The sequence below is a fragment of the Ictalurus furcatus genome, chromosome 27 (genome assembly GCF_023375685.1).
Source record: "Ictalurus furcatus strain D&B chromosome 27, Billie_1.0, whole genome shotgun sequence".
NCBI classification, from domain to species: Eukaryota; Metazoa; Chordata; class Actinopteri; order Siluriformes; family Ictaluridae; genus Ictalurus; species Ictalurus furcatus.
Genome location: NC_071281.1, coordinates 3,635,306 through 3,656,136, shown reverse-complemented (window position 1 = coordinate 3,656,136; position 20,831 = coordinate 3,635,306). Strand labels below are relative to the sequence as shown.

The 20,831-nt window shown below is 38.0% G+C and overlaps 1 protein-coding gene and 1 long non-coding RNA gene across 3 annotated transcripts in view; both read right to left on the bottom strand.

Annotated features, from left to right (window-relative positions):
* The window catches only part of LOC128602834 (uncharacterized), a 32,941-nt gene extending 22,301 nt beyond the window's left edge, over positions 1-10,640 (bottom strand). For both annotated transcript variants that reach the window (XR_008384898.1, XR_008384899.1), the window contains exons 1-2: positions 10,338-10,640; positions 6,311-6,419 (exon numbers count right to left, since the gene is read on the bottom strand). This is a non-coding gene — a long non-coding RNA (uncharacterized LOC128602834). The remainder of the gene's footprint in view (positions 1-6,310; positions 6,420-10,337) is intronic.
* Positions 1-20,831, bottom strand: part of LOC128602829 (uncharacterized) — a 56,251-nt gene that overhangs the window by 31,519 nt on the left and 3,901 nt on the right. The window lies entirely within an intron of this gene.

Genomic DNA, 20,831 nt, shown 5'->3' with positions numbered 1-20,831 from the left:
CTGCCATACACGCCCACAGCATAAGATCTGGTGGTACATTATATCACAAGCAGTTCCTTCCCTTCTCCATACTCTTCTCTTCTCATCATTCTGCTACAAGTTCCTCTCATCCGTGTATAGGATGTTGTTTCTGAACTGTACAGGCCTTTTCTCCTGGTCTTCCTGTTTGTGATGCTTACCAATGATGTACATCTTGTAGTAACCCCTCTGTATTTACTCTGGTGAAGGCTTCTCTTGCTTGTTGACTTTGACACAAATATGCCTAACTCCTGGAGGATGTTCTTCTTCTGGCTGGCTTTTGTGAAGTGTTTTTTCTTCACCAGGGAAAATATATTGTCATCCACCACAGTTGTTTTACGTGGTCTTCTGAGCCTTTTGGTGTTCTGAAGCTCACCAGTGCATCCTTCCTTTTTTATAAATAAAACACACCTAGCCATTAAATGGCTGAGCAGCTAATTGTCCAATTACTTTTGGTCACCACATTAACAAGTGCTGTTTTACCTGATTCAGATGTAAATACCCTCAGATTAAAACGGAAAGCCTGGACTTTGATCTCATTCATGATTTAATTTCAACTCCACTATACTGTAGTAAACAGCTGGAATAACAATAAAATAATAAATCCATCAATGTTCAAATATTTATAGCTTTTAAAAACAGGAAAGGAACTGCTAGCTCCGAGACGAGACAAGAAGATAATTCGACCAAAATTTAGAGCAACAAATTGGGACAGGAAGCAACTATTGAAGCATCCTTATGTACAATGTTGTACTAATTACAATTCTCAGCAGTTGTTTATACGGATGAGGAGTTCTCATGATGAAGTATGAGACATTTTATTATTGTGATATTGTACATTTCATTTAAAAAGGTATTAAATTTGCGTTTTAGCCATTACTCTTCACACACTAATCCATAAAGACACAGGAAAACATGATTTTCAATATTTCTGCTAATTTAATCAAAACTGGAATCTCTCATGTAGAGAAGTATTCACACCCTTTATGCAGCAGTGATAGCTCCTGGTGTTCTTGGGAAAAAGTCAGTTTCTCCAATTCTTCCAGTCAAATTCTCTCAAGGACTCCAGTCAAGTTCTAAAGACATCTCAAGATAATCAAAGCAACCAGGATGCACCTGAACTCAGTTTGGAGCGTTTAGACACATCATAGGTCTGTCATTATGGATTATTGTGTGTAGATTAACGTCCAAAAAAACTCAATTTAATCCGTTATAATTTAGAGAATTGTGTAAAAGCGGAAGTGTTTACCCTCTGTGTGTGTCTTACTGCCTCGGTCCAGTGATTTAATTTTTTACTTCATGCTATTTATTTCATTTTGTATTTCTATAAAATATAGATGTGTTCAGAAGGACATTTTGATGGCTGTCAGAAAATAGGAACCACATAGCATGCACAAATTTACATATACATGCAGATTTACTTTGGAAACATTATGTTCTAATAAAACTGTAGTACTGTTTTTTATTTGCTGTATTTTACAAATGGATATAAGAGTAGTATCTGCTGAACAGTAAAGTGTCCCTGTGAATGTACCGTAAATGTTCCTTAAGTCACGCAATAAACATTTCACTTTATCCTTTTTTTAAAAAAATTATTATTATGTTTTTTAAGTTTACTAAACCAGTGTTACGTTGCACTGATAGTTTACTAAGTTGCTTTGATAATAAAGGATCAGGGAGTGAAATTAATTCTGCTGGTTGAATTATCATGCCTATTATTGAAAATGTGCACCTGATGGAACTCATTACTATGATCATGTTATAAATAACACGTCATTTAGGCGCTGATAAATAAAAACATACAATTGAAAGAGGATGTAATTACTTTTTCCCCCATGACTGATGTTCGATATGAACATTAACTAAAGCTCTTGACCTGTTTCTGTATGAGTGACTCGCTGATTGAGGATTACGCGAGTAAGCAGGTGTACAGGTGTTCCTATTAAAGTGGCCAGTGAGTGTTTGACTAACCCTAACCCAGACATACATCACCATTGCTGTAGGTTATACACTTGAATATAACTTTAAAAATCTCAATCCTAAGAGAAACCGTATCCATTCCTCTTAAAAACATTTACTCTCTTACCTTAAATCACCAGCTGAATGGCTCTTTTCCTCTTTTATTTTTTAACTTCCCATCTTTGAGACAACTTCTGTTTTTCATGCAAGTTCTGCTTTTCTGTTCACTTCATTAAACAAAATTAAAATGCCCTAACTAGGAAAAACTATTAAAGTTCAAACAGACTCTCTCGTCAAAATGGCAGCACGTGAACCCGGTGTCTAGATCACCTGCTCTGAGCAACAGACACCGAATGGAGAACAAAGGACAACAACAACAAGGACAACAACAACAACAACAACAGATGACAAACATTATGGGAGCTGTGAAGAAAACTCCCAAAAACAACAGTCAGTGACAACATCAACAACCTCCACAGCGCAGGGGTGTAGGTATCAGGATCCACCATTTGAAGAAGACTTGGAGAGCAGAAACCATACCAGGCCATACCACAAGAAACAAAATCACTCATCGGTATTACGACTTAGAAAGCCAGATTTTGGAATTCGCAAATACTGTAATACAGAGATGAGCCACAAAAGTTCTGGAACCAAGAAGAGCCTCTACCAAAGTGAGGGAAAGGCCAAAATGTGGCAGCAGAAAGGATCTGCTCATGATCCAAAACATTCATGCTCATCTCTGAAACATGGTGGAAGATCAGAGATCATGGTGGCTTGCATGACTGCTTCTGGAACTTTCTCACTAATCTTTATTGATGATGGAACTCATGATGGTAGCATGGGCTCATGGGTCAAATCATTGGCACGTTTTCCAATGTCTTCAGAAGTGAACTTTTTTTTATGACTCTAAAAATGTATTTAATGATTGGTCTCTTTGGTGTTAAAAGTTCTTTGTTTTTCCCCCATGGTAATAGATGGAAAATGTCCCATGTCCACCCCCCCCTCCAAGTACAAGTAATTTGTCATGATATATTTTTGGAGAAAAAGATTTAAAATGTACTTCTAATGAAAATGATCCATCAACATATATACTGTGCCAAGTTAATGGCTTCTGTTTGTGCGCAACAGAGAGAGAAGAGAAACGATCACACCCGCGTGTGAATTCCCGAGACGTGCAGACGTTCTGTTAACATTCCTTCCCCCATGGACCATGTTAGCAACCAAATAACATCCTAGCATTTGTTGTGAAAGGGTTTTTCTTCACCAGGGAAACAATTCTTCTGTCCTCCACCACCTTCTGGGCTTGTTCATCTCGATGCAGAGCTGGGCCTGCAGCCAGGTATCATTTGAACTTGTAGAACTTGTACAGATCGTAGATAATAAAATATGGCAAAGAATAAAGGATTTCATCAACACCAGCCAATCAGAAAGACAGGAAAGGAAGACTACGTCCATGATAGAGATGAGAAATCCATTTTTAATCCAGTTTTTAAATCTCATTTGAAGAGCCTTATCCAGTCAGGCCTGGAGCCCTGGTGCCCATTCGGTTGCAACAGAATATTTAAGGCAAGATCTAGATTTGCATCGTATGTAACACGGACACATAAAAACTGCTCTGTAGAGCGCTTGATAGGGCCTGCTACGTCCATGGAAATTCTAGTTTCAGATGTTGTGTCTGAAAGCGAGAGATCAGAGCACAATTTTCCAGAAGTTGAATCTCTTTTTCTAAGCAATTTAACCCTCCTCAATCTGAAGCAGCAAGCTAGAGTGTTATTACCCAAGTCTACCATTCAAGGCATTGTTGAAGGATTTCAAAATATCCATGACATTGGTCAGTATTATTTTCTTAACAAACTGAGAGAAAAGCTTGCTTTGTTTTTTATTTATTTGATTGATTTTTTTTTTTTTTTTACTGCATGAATCAATGACGAGATGCAAAAGGGACGTTGTCCTGGGCCTATGTTCGGAGGCATTTGTTGAGGGCCTGGCAGCATTATTTGCAACCTACTACAACTTCAGCCTTGCTTATCGGGATGAAGCTGCACGCACACTGGGATTTATTGAGGTAAGTCACGTCTTTAACTTTTTCTCATTATTTATTTTTTTTGACTTTGTTTATGCAAATTTTTGTCCTTAACTCAAAAGTTACGGTAAACATTTGGACTCCTGCTTCTCATGTCCATCAAATTCACCCCACTAAAAAATGGCTTATTTTGCCATGAAGAATGTTTTAAGGTTTTTATTAGGATTAGATTATTATGTGGGAAAATAGTAGAAAGGAACCTATGATGATTTATAATCAAGCATGTAGTTAATATTGCTGGTGTCGGGGATTTCCCCATCCCGGCGCTCACTTCCATAAGTCTTAGTCTTACCCGTTGGGTACATGCTGTTTTTTAATAATTGGATGCTGTGGGTGTTTATTTAGGAATCGTGGACATTAACCCACAAACGGGATCAAAGGTTGCTGCTGGAAATCTAGACAAGAAAACTCATGAAATGAACCCACATTATGCATTCTGCTTCGAAAGCTGGAGGACTTTTTTTTTTTTTTTTTTTAAAACAAAACATGTATTTCAGTGTAATGGGAATAAAAAGGTAGGCACACCCCTCTGAACAATATTTTACGCTCATGTAAAGTCTTGGACTTTGAATGTATTGGCAGTTTAAACAGTAGACACAAAGTTCTGACCATTTCATTTGTGTTGGTTTGTTTCAAGTTTATAAATGAAGTTCAGTCACACTCTAGTGATGAGTCCTTTTAATTCCCTGTACGACCGAAAATTTATTGCTGCTGCTCTCGGGTCTTGGTAGCAGAAGGAAGTTCTTTTCTTTTTTGTCTTTTTGTCCTATTTGCAAAACTTAAGCAGATTTTCATTTATTGTGAAATCTCCACCCTCATTTTATTTATTTATTTATTTATTTATTATTTACTAGTGAGCATGTTTTGGAAACTAGTGCTTATTGGTGTTAAGTGTAAAGTTTTACTGTTCACAAGTACATTAAATTGACACAATGAGAGACTAACGCAGTATGTGATTACTGAATTTACAGCAAAGGGAGGTTTATACAAATGTATTACATCACACTACTGAAAAATCTCGTCTGTCGGGGTAGGTTCCTTTCCCTTTCGGGTCCTGAACAAAGCGAGATGGAGGAGTATGTTTGGGTGTGTGTAGCTGGGTGCACCTGACTCTTGTTTGCATAGTGGTGCTTTTGTTTTACATGGTTTCGGTCTACAGAGAGGGTTGGGCCTGCAGCCAGTTTCACCAGTTCAACTCGCAGATCTCGTAGATGTTAACGAAACATTATTACACTATGATGAGACGATGTTCCCATAATAAACAGACATATAAAAAAAAAATGTTATCCTTGTGTCACTATACTCGCGTAGATTTGTTTGTATTTTTTTTCCTCTTAATAATAACTTTGAACTCAAAAAATTAATAGTAAAAATAAATATTTTTAAAAGCAAATAAAAATAAATAAATAAATAAAAATTTCTGGCAATCAGGCATTGTCAGGTGCCATGACTAAAGTTCCTCCTATTTTGGAGGATTTGTTACCTAGGGACCTTACATTTTTGTGAATATCAGTGTTCTGTTCATTTCTATTTTATTTACTTTACTTTTATTTTATTTCTTTTATTTTATTTACTGATTTTGAACATTCCTTCTAGTTTACCGAATTCACAAATTAAACTCATTTATAACTCCATTATACAGTGATCATACTGTGAATTTATTCTGCTGTTCCACCTCTTTGTGTTTTTTTTCTTTCATTACAGCTGGATTTTTTGCTTCACCTTCCTGCTTCTGATACACACAGGTGAGCGTTTCACACCGCAGTAAGCAGATGTGTGTACTGTATGGAAGTGAAATTTGTTATTATATTAATTACTGAAATGTGAGCATCAGTGGGTCTAGACATGAAGATTCAAGAGTTTTATGATTGAATGTGGAGAACGTTAAGCAGGAAATGACTGCTCATTTTCTGTTTATGTGCTCAACATTAACTCTGTGATTTCAAGAACATAAAACAATGAGACTTTTCTCAGTTCAGTGCGAATTAGTTACGATGCAATAAGCGACAAATTCAGACGATTGGCTTGAATGAAACTTACACCAGTCCTATGGCGTGACGTCTCGAATAGTGTGAATGTGGTGTTATTGCAAAAGTGCATGAAGCTTTTTATATATAGTGTTGATATACCTGATGCACACATTTGTATTTATATTATCGAGATTTGCTGTGTTTTAGATTTTTTTCCCCCTTTCAGTGTCGGTGCAGCGTGTCCCTGTTGAAGGTTTTATAGGAGAAACCGTGTTCTTACCGTGTACATTTGGAGAGAAGCTGCAGACGGTGCATTGGCGATACAAAGACAGCAGGAAGGTGTGTGACGTTCTTGGCGGTAAAGCGGATTTCGATGAGCAGGATCCAGTCTATAAAGACAGAGTTAAAATTTTTCCTTCAGAAACTGAAAAGGGGAATTTCTCCATCATGCTGAGTAACTTGAAGGAATCTGATTCAGGACTGTACTTCTGCATCGTCCCAAACAGCAAGACCCTGACACTAGAACTAACTGTTAAAGGTGTGTACAGCTGTTTATCTAAAATCAAACATGAAGCTTTTTCTTAAGCAGGAAGTTTCCGTTACATGTCGTTTTTTTTTTTTTTTAAATCACGAATCAGTCACTATACTCAAAATGATCTGATGAAATCCTGAAGATGAGTCCATATAAATCACTTAAAATCATTGCTAATAGACCTATATACATAAACACATTTATAACTCGTTATGTATTGAGTGTCCTCAACAATTCGGCACCCTTCATAAAAATCAACACTAATTAATATATAAAAAGAATAAAATATAGCATAAGTTCAAGTTCAAATGCTTTTCCAAATACATTTTTTAAGAAGCCATGTTTCCAAATTGATCAGTATCTTCATAATTAATATCCAGCGACTCCTGCTCTGGAGAGAATAACAGCACTGAGCCACTTCCTGTAATGTCTAACAATGTTGATGCTTGTAGAGGATCCTGGTCCACTCCTTCATTTTACACTCCTTTGTGCATGTGGAAGCTACTTGTGAATTCAGATCACAAGTTTTCTGCAGGGTTCATTCACAAAGCATTACATTTTCTGTCTCTTTAATCATCAGGAAGTAGGTTTGTCTCGTCATCTCGCTGAAAACTCGTTTTCGGCAAAGTCTGAAGCTCCTGGCAGAGGCAACCAGGACATCATTTTCTGAAATATTCTGATGAATAGCAGAATTCTTGACGCCACCAACCTTCACTACACTCCCTGAACCACCAAACACAATACATCCCCAGAGCAACACCGATCCACCACCATGTTTTACAGCAGCTATCGGGTGTTTTTTTCTTTCCTGCATGCTTTTTCAATTCTTCACCAATCATGCTGCTGGGATGCAAAATCAAAAGGTTTGAAGAGGAACGTCTTTCTTGCAACACTTCCGAACTTCTTGTTATGAAAGTGGTGTTTTAACATATCTCCCCCCCCCAACTTGACAATCACAAGAATCCCGCAACTTGTGCGTTTCTTCTAAAAACTGATCTTTATATTCTCTTTTCCCCTCCACCCTCCTCCTCAATCATGGGCCAAATCCAAAAAAAAAAACCAAAACATTTTTGTTAGGCCCCTAAATATTGTGCTTAATGATATTTTTAAACTGCTTAAGTATTTTTATGCTCTTTTGTGTTAAATGTTCTGGCAAAGGGCTTCCCCCAAGTACAATTAATATATTTTTTGGAGAAAATGATTTAAAAGGTTATTCTAATGAGAATGATCCATCTACACATGTACTTGGCCTAGTTAATGGCTTCTGTTTGTGTCCAACAGAGAAACCAATCCCACTAACAGGTGAATCTCCGAGACCAGCAGATGGTCTGTTAACGTTCATGTTGGGATGTGCTCTGCTCTTCAACTTAACCTTCTGAAGAAAACCCCAAGCTCCATATGTGCATTATCTTCACATCATCACAGCAATGTCTTTTACAGATTTCTGTTCAGTTTTTAATTTCTTTCACTAAAATCAGTACTACTTTGGATCGATAGTTGACCAAGTTGCATTGATGATAACGGATCAGGTTTTATAATGAATTCTGCTGGGTTTTCTGTTGAATCATCTTGCTAATGACGGAAAACATACACCATATGAAACTCGTTATGATGATAACGTGTATACGTGCTACATAAAAAAGCATATTAAAAGTATGGCTTCGATTTGTTTCTCAAAGCTATGCGATTAAAAAGTGATCAGTTCTGCAGCATTTGTACTTCGACAGCAGAGCGCCACTAGCCCTCTTTATTTGCTGTGACCAATGAGCATAAACGTACCACGTGACGTCACACACGCACACGACCCTGAAGCTTGGTGAGACGACAGAAGAAAACTTTAAAACTGACCCACATGTGAGAAACAACAAGTGTGTCCTAAACAAATATTTAATATTAGTTCATTCTGAATATTAAATTCCCCAATTATTAAAACAAATCAACGACTACACGTGTGAAATGAACCATGGCTGCGTTTCTCGAGACACGTTTGCAGACGAGGCATTCTCAACAAAAGAACCGAAACAATGACGAATTATTTAATCAGCTGTTAATTACGCTGATTTCTGTTTAACTTTGGGACACACTCATAGGATTAAATTCTGACATGGTACAAATGTTACACTAAACAGTAGTTAGTATTGCTCAGGATTTATATTACAAATGTCAAGTTAACCTCTGAACAACAACTTCATATGAAACATGAAAACATGGTAGGTGAAGTTGTTGTGTTTTTCTTCCCTTTTGATGTGGTCTACTTGTGGTAGGGATCACATGCTGTGGAAACACATTTTCAAGCCATTTTCACTTCCAGAGGTCAGCCATTTCCAGTCAGAGCTGGCGATTCACAGTAAGCGGCCATGTTGTTGAGCCGAGTTTAACGTCGTGCAAATGAGACGCGATGTCACAACTACCAGTGGAAGTACCGGTCCATTCTGACCCCTACTTCATCATTAAACATGATCCAGTGCTGGCTCAGAACATTCACTGCTGACTTCTCTCTTTATATCTATGGAACTCTTTTGGGTTTTGAGTGTAGTCATACAGTTAGTTTGTTACTGCATGTGACTGCTTTAAGACTACGCAGGAAGCCCTTAACATTTCATTAAACTGCAGAACTGAAATGTTTACCGAAGTGTCTAAATATCAATTTTGGTGTAATTAAATAATTTTAGCGAATCAAATGATCATTTGAAGACCTCTTGAAGGGGCAGAACCTCATAACCAACTGCCAATCACGGAAACAAGAATAACCCTAGGATCATCAGGATCGCTTGGAGCCTGCAGTAGTGGTATAATTTCCAAATATAAATAAACTTTAAGAATAAAGCATTTTTTATTCCCCCCAAAAGTGTTGTTTATGAATCTTGCTAGCTAGCCGTCACTTCCTTCTTCAGCTAGCAGCTCAGCTATGTTTTGGCACAAGATAACAGAAACTGCCAATGTTTAATGCTCATACTTACAAGGACAGACTTAAAATTCTAAAAGAGGACAGTATCTTTAGTTAATTCAGTACATTTAGGTGCTGAGTAATGAAAACATGAATTGAAAGAGGATGCCATTACTTTTTCCCATGACTATGTCCACATCAGCCCGTTTTGCTTCCTCTGTGTTTAACCACCAGACATACAGGATGTGTGAAGATCTGGAATCATTATGATGTCGGTCATGTAAATTCCAGTAAATAAACACTTCCCGATTCATCTCATGCACCATAAATCTCGACAATACTGCGTTTAGTTTATTTTATTTCCGGCTGCAACACTTTGTGACTTGTTGATTAGTAACCTTCCTGTCTGACCAGTCTCGTCTGACCAGTCTGACCAGTCTCCCCTGACCTCTCTCCATCATCACCAAGGAAATCCCGGGAGAGCAGACATTTCTGAAATACTCAAACCAGCCTGTCTGACAGCAGCAACCACACCACAGTCAGAGTCTCTGAGAGATTTTTTTCCATTCTGATGTTCGATATGAACATTAACTAAAGCTCTTGACCTGTTTCTGTATGAGTGATGGATAACTTTTATACATGTTTACTGTGCATTTAAAGAACAAAAAACACACCATCAAAACTGCTCTAGGTAATACATGTGTGTATACATACATACACACACTAATATATATATATATACACACATATATACATACACACAAACACACACACGAGAATCTAAATCCTAAGAAAAACCGTATTTGTCACAAAATGTTAATAATTCTGCTGGAATTCAACTCTTTTTTTCTATTTTCACCTTCAAAAAAACCCAACGGACTCTCTTACCTTAAATCACCAGCTGAATGGATTTATTTCCTCTTTTATTTACAGCTGAATCTTTTCATCTAAGTTCTGCCTTTCCACTCACTTCAGCAAACAAAACTAAACTGCACTGACCAGGAAACACTCTTACTTCAAACAGACTCTCCTCATAATGTCCGCGCTTGGAAGAATGAATCAGGTGTAGATCAGCTGCTCTGTTACCTAGGAAATGTGTTGGCAAACCGCTGTGGGCGTGGTCACGCGTGTGGGCGTGGTGAACTCCGTCACACACCTGTACTCATAATCATGCTTTGCGCCCCAAGAGTTTGAGATTAGAACTGACCCCCCCCCCCACTTTTATTTTATTTATTTTTTTATTGTATTTATTTTTTTATTATTTTATTTAATGTAGTTGTTTTTCCAAATAAATGTTTCCTGATGGATCTTTATCATTTGTATGACGGTAAGTTGCACCATAGGTCTGAGTTCAAACGCAAAACACAGTTTGGAATAAAGTTTTGCAATTGATTAAAGAATAAAAAAAACATGACAGGGTGTGCTGATATTGGAAAATAATCCACACCAGGATTGTTTGCTTTAATAGGTACTCTAAAATACTAAACTAATCTGTTTTGACATGTTAACTAAATTGCAAAAAAAAAAGCTCCATTGTCTGTCAATTGCTGCCTTCGATAATTTGTTTGTTAATTTTAGTTTATTTTTTCATCTTCCTGATGTCTACAGTCACGTTGACTTGATCTAACAAACATCTACCAAACTAAAGAGACTACTAAAAAGTTAACAAGGACTCAAATTACGATATTAGATTACAACTGTAGAGATTATTTTCCACCACTAGAGGGCAGTATTTGTTCAGCGTTACTAGTTTTAACGCCTCTGTAAATCAAAACCTGATTGTATACATGACCGGACGCCCTCTAGTGGCTGACTGCAGTACATTTTTCAAACCACGTCCATTCCAAAGTTACTCAGTGGGACAGGTGGCAAACTTCCATCTTAAGTTACATCTCCACAAATAATTTTTTGGAAAAAATTGTGCTGTTATTTGAAAACGTTCTCCAACAATATTTTTCCCGATATGATAAATGTGTTTTTATAAGAGCTGTGACATCACTTCATTCATTCATATTGGTTTGCTAGTCAAATGATCACTTAGCAAGCTAATTTAGACATCAAAATGAGCAACATACAGGGCAAAAAACCTGTAATCTCAGTAAGAGTTTCAGGTGCGTGTTGGAAAACATGTATAGGACACTAAGCAGAACACTATTTCTGAAAATAATGTGTGGAATAAACTTTTTTTAATTAACTTTTGGTTTGTTTTCCATTCATTAACATGGAAATGAAGGGGGTTTAAAATTGTACTGCAGCCAGCCACTAGAGGGCCTCAGAGATATTTTTGGTTTCACGTTAAACCCCTGCTGTGGCGTCCACCTGTAAATTGTTTGAAAGAAACACATAAGAACGCATACATTTTGATTTATTTACAGAAAGCCTTTATTTGTCACATATACATTACAATACAGTGAAACTCTTTTCTTCGTTTATCAAAGCTTGTTAGGAAGCAGGGGTTGGAGTGCAGGGTCAGCCATCTTACAGCACCCGTGCAGGGTTAAGGGCCTTGTGTACGGGCTCAACGGTGAAGCCTGGTGCTGCTGCAGGACTTGAATCCCTGACCTTCTGATAAGCGACCCAAAACCTTAACCACGGATCCACTACTACCCATAAAAGCTAATGTACATGCTAATTTTTTTCACATTTTCGCACATTCCATAATACAATTAGCAGTTATACTGCTTTCATTTGAAGATTGATGCTTGATCGTTAATCTGATTGGCCCTTAACGTTGAAAATTAATTGTTTCCTCTCTTCTTCTCTCTGTGCACCATATTTGATTGGAAGACTGTGGCATTTAATTCATCTAGCTCATCGCTAACATTTTATACCATTCCTGATCGAGCTACATGTTGAATCACCTGCATTTATTGTTGTTACTAGGGGTGGGGTGATATACAAAAAAATGGCATGTCATGAAATTTCGGCAGTGTGTTAAAACGAATATTGATGTGATTTTATTTGGTAATATTAAAAATATACAGGAAATTTCAAAGAAAATAGGTTAAAAATTGATATATCTATATATAATATCTGACATGCTGTGAGTGATGGTGATAGAAAGACAAAACTATAGCGGCGATATTTTATGAAAAATGTGCAATGAGTTTAACGATCTCGCCAGTTTACCTTCAACTCCCCATCCCCTGGTACCTTCAACTGAAACTGGTTTTCCTCCGTCCATCATGTGACTGAACTTTAGCCAAAATAAAATATTTTACCAACAAATGTGAAACTGGAGACTGGCTTCACTTATTAAGTTCACTTATTACTAGAGATGCATCGATACCAGATTTTTTAAGGCCGAGTACGAGTACCGATTCTTTTGCTGTATTATTTATTTATTTATTTATTTATTTATTTTATTTGTATAGCGCTTTTTACAATAGACATTGTCTCAAAGCAGCTTTACAGAAATATCAACATGGTATACAGATATTAAAGGTGCAAATTTATCCCAACTGAGCAAGCTACTGAGTGGCGACGGTGGCAAGGAAAAACTCCCTAAGATGTTTTAAGAGGAAGAAACCTTGAGAGGAACCCGACTCAGAAGGGAACCCATCCTCATCTGGGTAACAACAGATAGTGTGAAAAAGTTCATTATGGATTTATATGAAGTCTGTATGGCCTTAGGAGCAGCCGTAGTCCCAGCAGTCTGGAATTAGAGAAGATTTGAGCTCCATCCAGAGGCAGAAAGGATCTGGATCTCTAGTATCTCCATAAATTCATGTGGGGCTCGGCGAAAGGAGAGAGGGAGAAAAAAGATTATTATGACTGCGAAGTAGTAGAACAGAATCTAGTCAGGGTAGGCTTGAGTAAACAAATACGTTTTAAGCCTAGACTTAAACACTGAGACTGTGTCTGAGTCCCGAACACTAATAGGAAGACTGTTCCATAACTGTGGGGCTCTATAAGAGAAAGCTCTTCCCCCTGCTGTAGCCTTCACTATTCGAGGTACCGTCAAATAGCCTGCATCTTTTGATCTAAGTAGGCGTGGCGGATTATATAAAACCAAAAGGTCGCTTAGATATTGTGGCGCGAGACCATTTAGTGCTTTATAGGTTAATAAAAGTATTTTATAGTTAATGCGAGATTTTACTGGGAGCCAATGCAGTATTACTCACCGATACCAGTATTTTTAGATACACAGCAGTACAGTGAGACAGATGATTTGAAGACAGCTTTGCAGACTGCTATTCTTTGATTTGTGGTGTTCATCTTGAAGGACCTCCAAACCACAGAGATTTTGTGCTCTGCTCTGCTGAACAGTGAAGTTTTGTTTATGTATATTAATGACAGAAGTCCCATTGTGTCCTGAAACACACCACTGAATATCTGTCTGTAGCTACATTTGACTCATAGCTCCTTTTTTTGCCATAAACTTATCTTAAATAATCATGTGTGCTAGATGATGAAAAGCGAGCATGATAACTTTAAACAGAATTAGTAGCTTCTCAACACTCCTCTTGTTAATGGACTAATCAGCGTAACAAAAAGAACATTCAGGCTAAAGATACTTTAAAATAGATCATTTCATACTTTATTTCATTGTATTTCATTTATGTAATTTCAATGTCACACTTGTAAACTAACCCCAGTATTTAAACTGAAACACTCTCGGTGCATTATGGAAATATCTCGGCCAGCGAGACGACATATAACCACAAAAAGTCTTGCTAGAAAAAATTGTACACTTTTATTCTGCTTTTTAAACGTTTCTTTAAATGGCCGACGTTCTAGTAAGAACACCAACTGGACATTTTTTCAGCACTTGATATCTGACTCACTTCAGTCCAGTGAGTCACTTCAGTGATTTGATTCTTTCAAATCATCTCTTTAAGTGACTCGAACAATGTGAGTTTTGATTCGCAACTCAAGCAGCATCTAGAAAACCACTTTATCTTATAAAGATTGGGCTTTAAATACATAAATAAATAAATGTGTGCTTGTAAATCAATTCATCTTGTTTCACAAATGAATCATTTGTGAATCGTCCATCACAAATCAGTAGCTGAAAAATTGGGGCTTCTTTATGGATAAGAAACATCTATAAAAATAAAGCCGGTGTGTTTGGGTTCGAACATGCAGCTGTGTGAGGTCACTCGTCTGCATGGGATCACTCCAGGTGACAGGTTCGGGGGCTGCAGAAGATCGTATGTGCTGTTCAGGTTAGTCGTCCTGACGCATCCGTTCGTCACATTGTACGGCACCTCATCATACTGAAAGAATAACGTGATGTGACAGGATTAATAAACACAACTTTAACACGTTAACTCCTATGTTGATGATGCAACACAACAGTGGTGGGGAAAAAAACCAATGAAGTGCATTAATGTGTGAAAGTGAAGTATGACAGATACAACAAACCATGTTTTTAAACACAGGATATATATATACAGTATCTCACAAAAGTGAGTACACCCCTCACATTTTTGTAAATATTTGATTATATCTTTTAATGTGACAACACTGAAGAAATGACACTTTGCTACAATGTAAAGTAGTGAGTGTACAGCTTGTATAACAGTGTACATTTGCTGTCCCCTCAAAATAACTCAACACACATCCATTAATGTCTAAACTGCTGGCAACAAAAGTGAGTACACCCCTAAGTGAAAATGTCCAAATTGGGCCCAAAGTGTCAATATTTTGTGTGGCCACCATTATTTTCCAGCACTGCTTTAACACTCTTTGGCATGGAGTTCACCAGAGCTTCACAGGTTACCACTGGAGTCCTCTTCCACTCCTCCATGAGGACATCATGGAGCTGGTGGATGTTAGAGACCTTGTGCTCCTCCACCTTCCGTTTGAGGATGCCCCACAGATTCTCAATAGGGTTTAGGTCTGGAGACATGCTTGGCCAGTCCATCCCCTTGACCCTCAGCTTCTTTAGCAAGGCAGTGGTCGTCTTGGAGGTGTGTTTGGGGTCGTTATCATGCTGGAATACTGCATACTGATCATGCTCTGCTTCAGTATGTCACAGTACATGTTGGCATTCATGGTTCCCTCAATGAACTGTAGCTCCCCAGTGCCGGCAGCACTCATGCAGCCCCAGGCCATGACACTCCCACCACCATGCTTGACTGTAGGCAAGACACACTTGTCTTTGTACTCCTGACCTGGTTGCCACCACACACGCTTGACACCATCTGAACCAAATAAGTTTATCTTGGTCTCATCAGACCACAGGACATGGTTCCAGTAATCCATGTCCTTAGTCTGCTTGTCTTTTGCGGCTTTCTTGTGCATCATCTTTAGAAGAGGCTTCCTTCTGGGATGACAGCCATGCAGACCAACTTGATGCAGTGTGCGGCGTTTGGTCTGAGCACTGACAGGCTGACCCCCCACCCCTTCAACCTCTGCAGCAATGCTAGCAGCACTCATACGTCTATTTCCCAAACACAACCTCTGGATATGACGCTGAGCACATGCACTCAACTTCTTTGGTCGACCATAGCGGGGACTGTTCTGAGTGGAAGCTGTCCTGTTAAACCGCTCTGTGGTCTTGGCCACCATGCTGCAGCTCAGTGTCAGGGTCTTGGCAATCTTCTTATAGCCTAGGCCATCTTTATGTAGAGCAACAATTCTTTTGCTCAGATCCTCAGAGAGTTCTTTGCCATGAGGTGCCATGTTGAACTTCCAGTGACCAGTATGAGGGAGTGTGAGAGCGATGACACCAAATTTAACACACCTGCTCCCCATTCACACCTGAGACCTTGTAACACTAACAAGTCACATGACACCGGGGAGAGAAAATGGCTAATTGGGCCCAATTTGGACATTTTCACTTAGGGGTGTACTCACTTTTGTTGCCAGCGGTTTAGACATTAATGGCTGTGTGTTGAGTTATTTTGAGGGGACAGCAAATTGACACTGTTACACAAGCTGTACACTCACTACTTTACATTGTAGCAAAGTGTCATTTCTTCAGTGTTGTCACAGGAAAAGATATAATCAAATATTTACAAAAATGTGAGGGGTGTACTCACTTTTGTGAGATACTGTATATATATATATATATATATATATATATATATATATATATATATATATATATATATATACACACACATACACACACACTGTAAAATATAGGTGTAATTATAGGTGTAATATATTTATTGGCACCCCATGAATTCATATGAGAAAAATATATATGAAGTATATTCCCATTACTATTTAAAGAAAAAATTTGTACACCTAGGTGACTAGAAACAGAAAATTGTTTAACCATGACTTCCTGTTTCACAGGGGTATAAATATGAGGTAACTCATAGGCCAAATTCCATTGGTCATTCATAACAATGGGTAAGACCAAGGAATACAGCTGTGATGTGTGGGAAAAGGTTGTTGAGCTTCACATATTGGGAAGCGTTTATAAGAAAATTGCACAAGTAATGAAAATGCCCATTTCCACCATCAGGGCAATAATTAAGAAGTTCCAGTCAACTGGAAATGTTATGAATCAACCTGGAATTGGACGCGTGTCTAGATCGTCTCAATACACTGTGAAGAGGACGGTTCGAGTGGCCAAAAAATCTCCAAGGATCACAGTTGGAGAATTGCAGACGTTAGTTGCGTCTTGGGGTCAGAAAATCTCCAAAACTACAATCCAAAGTCGCCTACATCACCACAAGTTGTTTGGAAGGGTTTCAAGAAAAAAGCCTCTAGTCTCACCCAAAAACAAACTCAAGCGTCTTCAGTTTGCCAGACACTACTGGAACTTCAAATGGGATCGGGTTCTATGGTCAGATGAAACCAAAATAGAGCTTTTTGGTAATAAACACCAAAGGTGGGTTTGGTGCACACAGAGAGGTAGCCATATGGAAAAGTACCTCATGCCCATGGTTAAATATGGTGGGGACTGTTTTTCTGCCAGAGGACCTGGACATTTTGTTAGGATACATGGCATCATGGACTCTATCAAATATCAACAGATATTAGTAGTCATATCATACACTTTCTGTCAAACTGTCAGTCAAAGTAGTGTGTTTGATAATTTATGGCCCCTCTCTTTCCCTGACTGACAGGTCTGGGGGGTAACCCTATCCACTGTATCAGTGGGTCAATCTGGCTAATTTGTGTCTGGTGGTGGTGGAGCGGGGTGGGGGTTTGGTGGGGGGGAACATACAGGACTTTATTATCAATTTACTACTATTCTTATTTGTTGTTTTTTTTGTTATTGATTTAGAGCAGTGAGCGGTTCTCAAAGTGGGGTCTGTGATTTTATTTTTCTTTCTTTTTAACTTGTTACAGTCCTGAAAATCACAGACCACCATTATCACAGTAATATTTATTATTATCCTGTTTGACTTTGATCCAAACCGCAATCGCTCAAATGCAAGCCGGCTTATAAATAATAAAATAACTGGGACATAATATGTTCCGTTTAGGAATATGGCTTAAAAAAATGACCAAAATCTTGCCGTACACGTTTAAACGATGAGCTTGAGACACTTTCATAAGTTTCACAGTTAAAGGGTTCCCCGAATGTAAAAAGTTTCAGAACCTGTGATTTAGGGATCTCTTTAAAAAACAAACAAAAAAACAAGTTTTTAAATATCATCAATTAAACTGTTTTTATGTTCAGGTTATTTTGCGACTGCAATTCTGACAGTGTTGTTTATTGCAATCATTGAGATGAAGACATAAGATAATGAGATAAATTGGGCGTTTGAGGCATTGTGTGTAGTCGTGGGCATGGTGTCTGTTGCTGTGAAGTCGGAAAGTCAGTTTAGACGTTTTTACCAAGTTTTGGAAAACTTATTCGGTTAATTGCCCTGAGGCATTTGCACAATATTGTGGTTTAATATCTTAAAATCACAGAATTGTCAGATAGTACTTCATAATTCCATTGCTGTGGTGTACATACAGAACTGTGGTATGGTTATACATTGCCTTCCATTAATATTGGCACCCTTGGTGAATATGAGAAAAGAGACCCATGAAAAATTGTCTTTATTGATACTTCGTTAAATATAGGTGTGCAACTATTATTGGCACCCTTTTAGTCAACACTTTATGCTACGTCCCTTTGCCAAGATAACAGCTCTGAGTCTTCTCCTATAATGCCTGATGAGATTGGAGAATGCATGGTGAGGGCTCTGAGACCGTTCCACCATACAGAATCTCTCCAGATCCTTCAAATTTCGAGGTCGATGCTGGCGGACTCTCCTCTTCAGTTCACCCCACAGGTTCCTCTGGGTTTCAAGTCAGGGGACTGGGATGGCCATGGCAGGACCTTGATTTTGTCAGCAGTAAACCGTTTTTGTGTTGATTTTGATGTATGTTTTGGATCACTGTCCTGCTGGAAGATCCAACCATGGCCCATTTGAAGCTTTCTGGAAGAGGTAGTCAGGTTTTCATTTAATATCAGTAGTTATATCATACACTTTCTGTCAAACTGTCAATCAAAGTAGTGTGTTTGATAATTTATGGCCCCTCTCTTTCCCTGACTGACAGGTCTGTTGGTACACTTTAATTTATGACAGGTCTGGGGGGTAACCCTATCCACTGTATCAGTGGGTCAATCTGGCTAATTTGTGTCTGGTGGTGGTGGAGCGGGGTGTGTGGGGGGGAATAGTCCCCCTCCCAACAAAAGGTGTTTGTGTTAATGAGTTTGGTTTTTTTGGTTTGGGTGGAATACGTCTGAAAAGAAATAATGTTTTAATATGGGCATGTGTTTGTGTTACTGTGTGGGGTTATTTCGTTTGTGTAAACACATTGTTAGAAAAGCATTATGATTGAAATGTGTACATATATGAGTAGAATATTTGTTTTGTGAAATAAATGAAAACAAATGTTGATTATGTTTAGGGAGGCTGGTCTGCCTTTGAATTAAAAAGTTTAGGAGGCAAAGCGTTTTTAAAAAAAGAATCTGATTAAAAGAATCGCGTGAATTACATAAATTCTGAAACATAAACCTTTAGGAACTAAAAAGATTAAAAGAGTTGTTTAACAAGAAATCCGTATTACATGTCTTCCAAAAAAAACCAAAACCACACAAAACCTTTAGGAGGTAAAAATGTTTAAAAGAGTTGTTTAAAAAGAATAGCGCGTATTACATGACTTCTAAACAAAGATCCTTACGAGGTAAATGCGTTAAAGTGCTGGCTAAAAGAATCTCCGTCATGTTTTAAACTAGGAAAGAAGTTTTTTTTTCCAGAGGTGCATTCCATTCGCTGTGTTAAGCGTTAATGAAAGTTAAACCGAACCCACCTCACTCTCTCGCTAAACCCCGCCCACACATAAGTGTTTTCAGACACGCCTCTCTCTCTCTCTCTCTCTCTCTCTCTCTCTCTAAACACGCCCATACAAGTGTTTTCATCGTAGACAGTACACAGCTGTCTTTAGGATTTAGGATTTTTTTTAAAGAAAGGTTCGTTGTTTATATACACTAGTAGACTAGGCTTGGATACTCAAAACTGTGGGGCTCTATAAGCGAAGGCTCTTCCCCCTGCTGTAGCCTTCACTATTCAAGGTACCGTCAAATAGCCTGCATCTTTTGATCTAAGTAGGCGTGGCGGATCATATAAAACCAAAAGGTCACTTAGATATTGTGGCGCGAGACCGTTTAGTGCTTTATAGGTTAATAAAAGTATTTTATAGTTAATGCGAGATTTCACTGGGAGCCAATGCAGTACTGATAATATTGGTGTGATATGGTTGTATCTTCTAGTTCTAGTTAGGACTCTAGCAGCTGCATTCTGGACTAACTGGAGCTTATTTATATTCCTACTGGAACATCCAGACAGTAAGGCATTACAGTAATCTAATCTAGAGGTGACGAAAGCATGAACTAATATTTCTGCATCATGTAGTGACAATATGTTTCTTATCTTAGAAATATTTCTGAGATGAAAGAAAGCTATCCTAGTAATGTTATCTACATGAGCATCAAATGACGTGAAGACGTAGAAGACGTGTCAATGGGCAATGCTGGTGCGAAAGTGATCCTGCACAAGGATATGTCTCTGTAACTGTAAGTGACTAGTCAACTTAATCCTTCACATGGTATTCATAAGGTGCCATAAGTTTCTGCTACTCTATGGATCACACTGAAGTTTGAACAAAATGGTTTGACTTAATATCCGCAGCAGTAGTGTACAAGTAATTTCTTCCTAATTTGTTTATTAACTTTTATTGCATGCCTAAATGGAATAAAAGTTATTTGCCAGATTCAGATGCTCCTAAACAACTTCTTATAAAGTATGAGTTTGTAACTTATCAACAAAGACTGTACTATCGTTTCTAATATGATGCCTTTAAAATGGAACAATATTTTCACCGATATATTTCAGAGAATTTTTTTGACACTAGTTTACACTAAATGTCTAATATTCTGTTCTGTTGAAATATGCCTCAACTGTTAAAATATTTTGA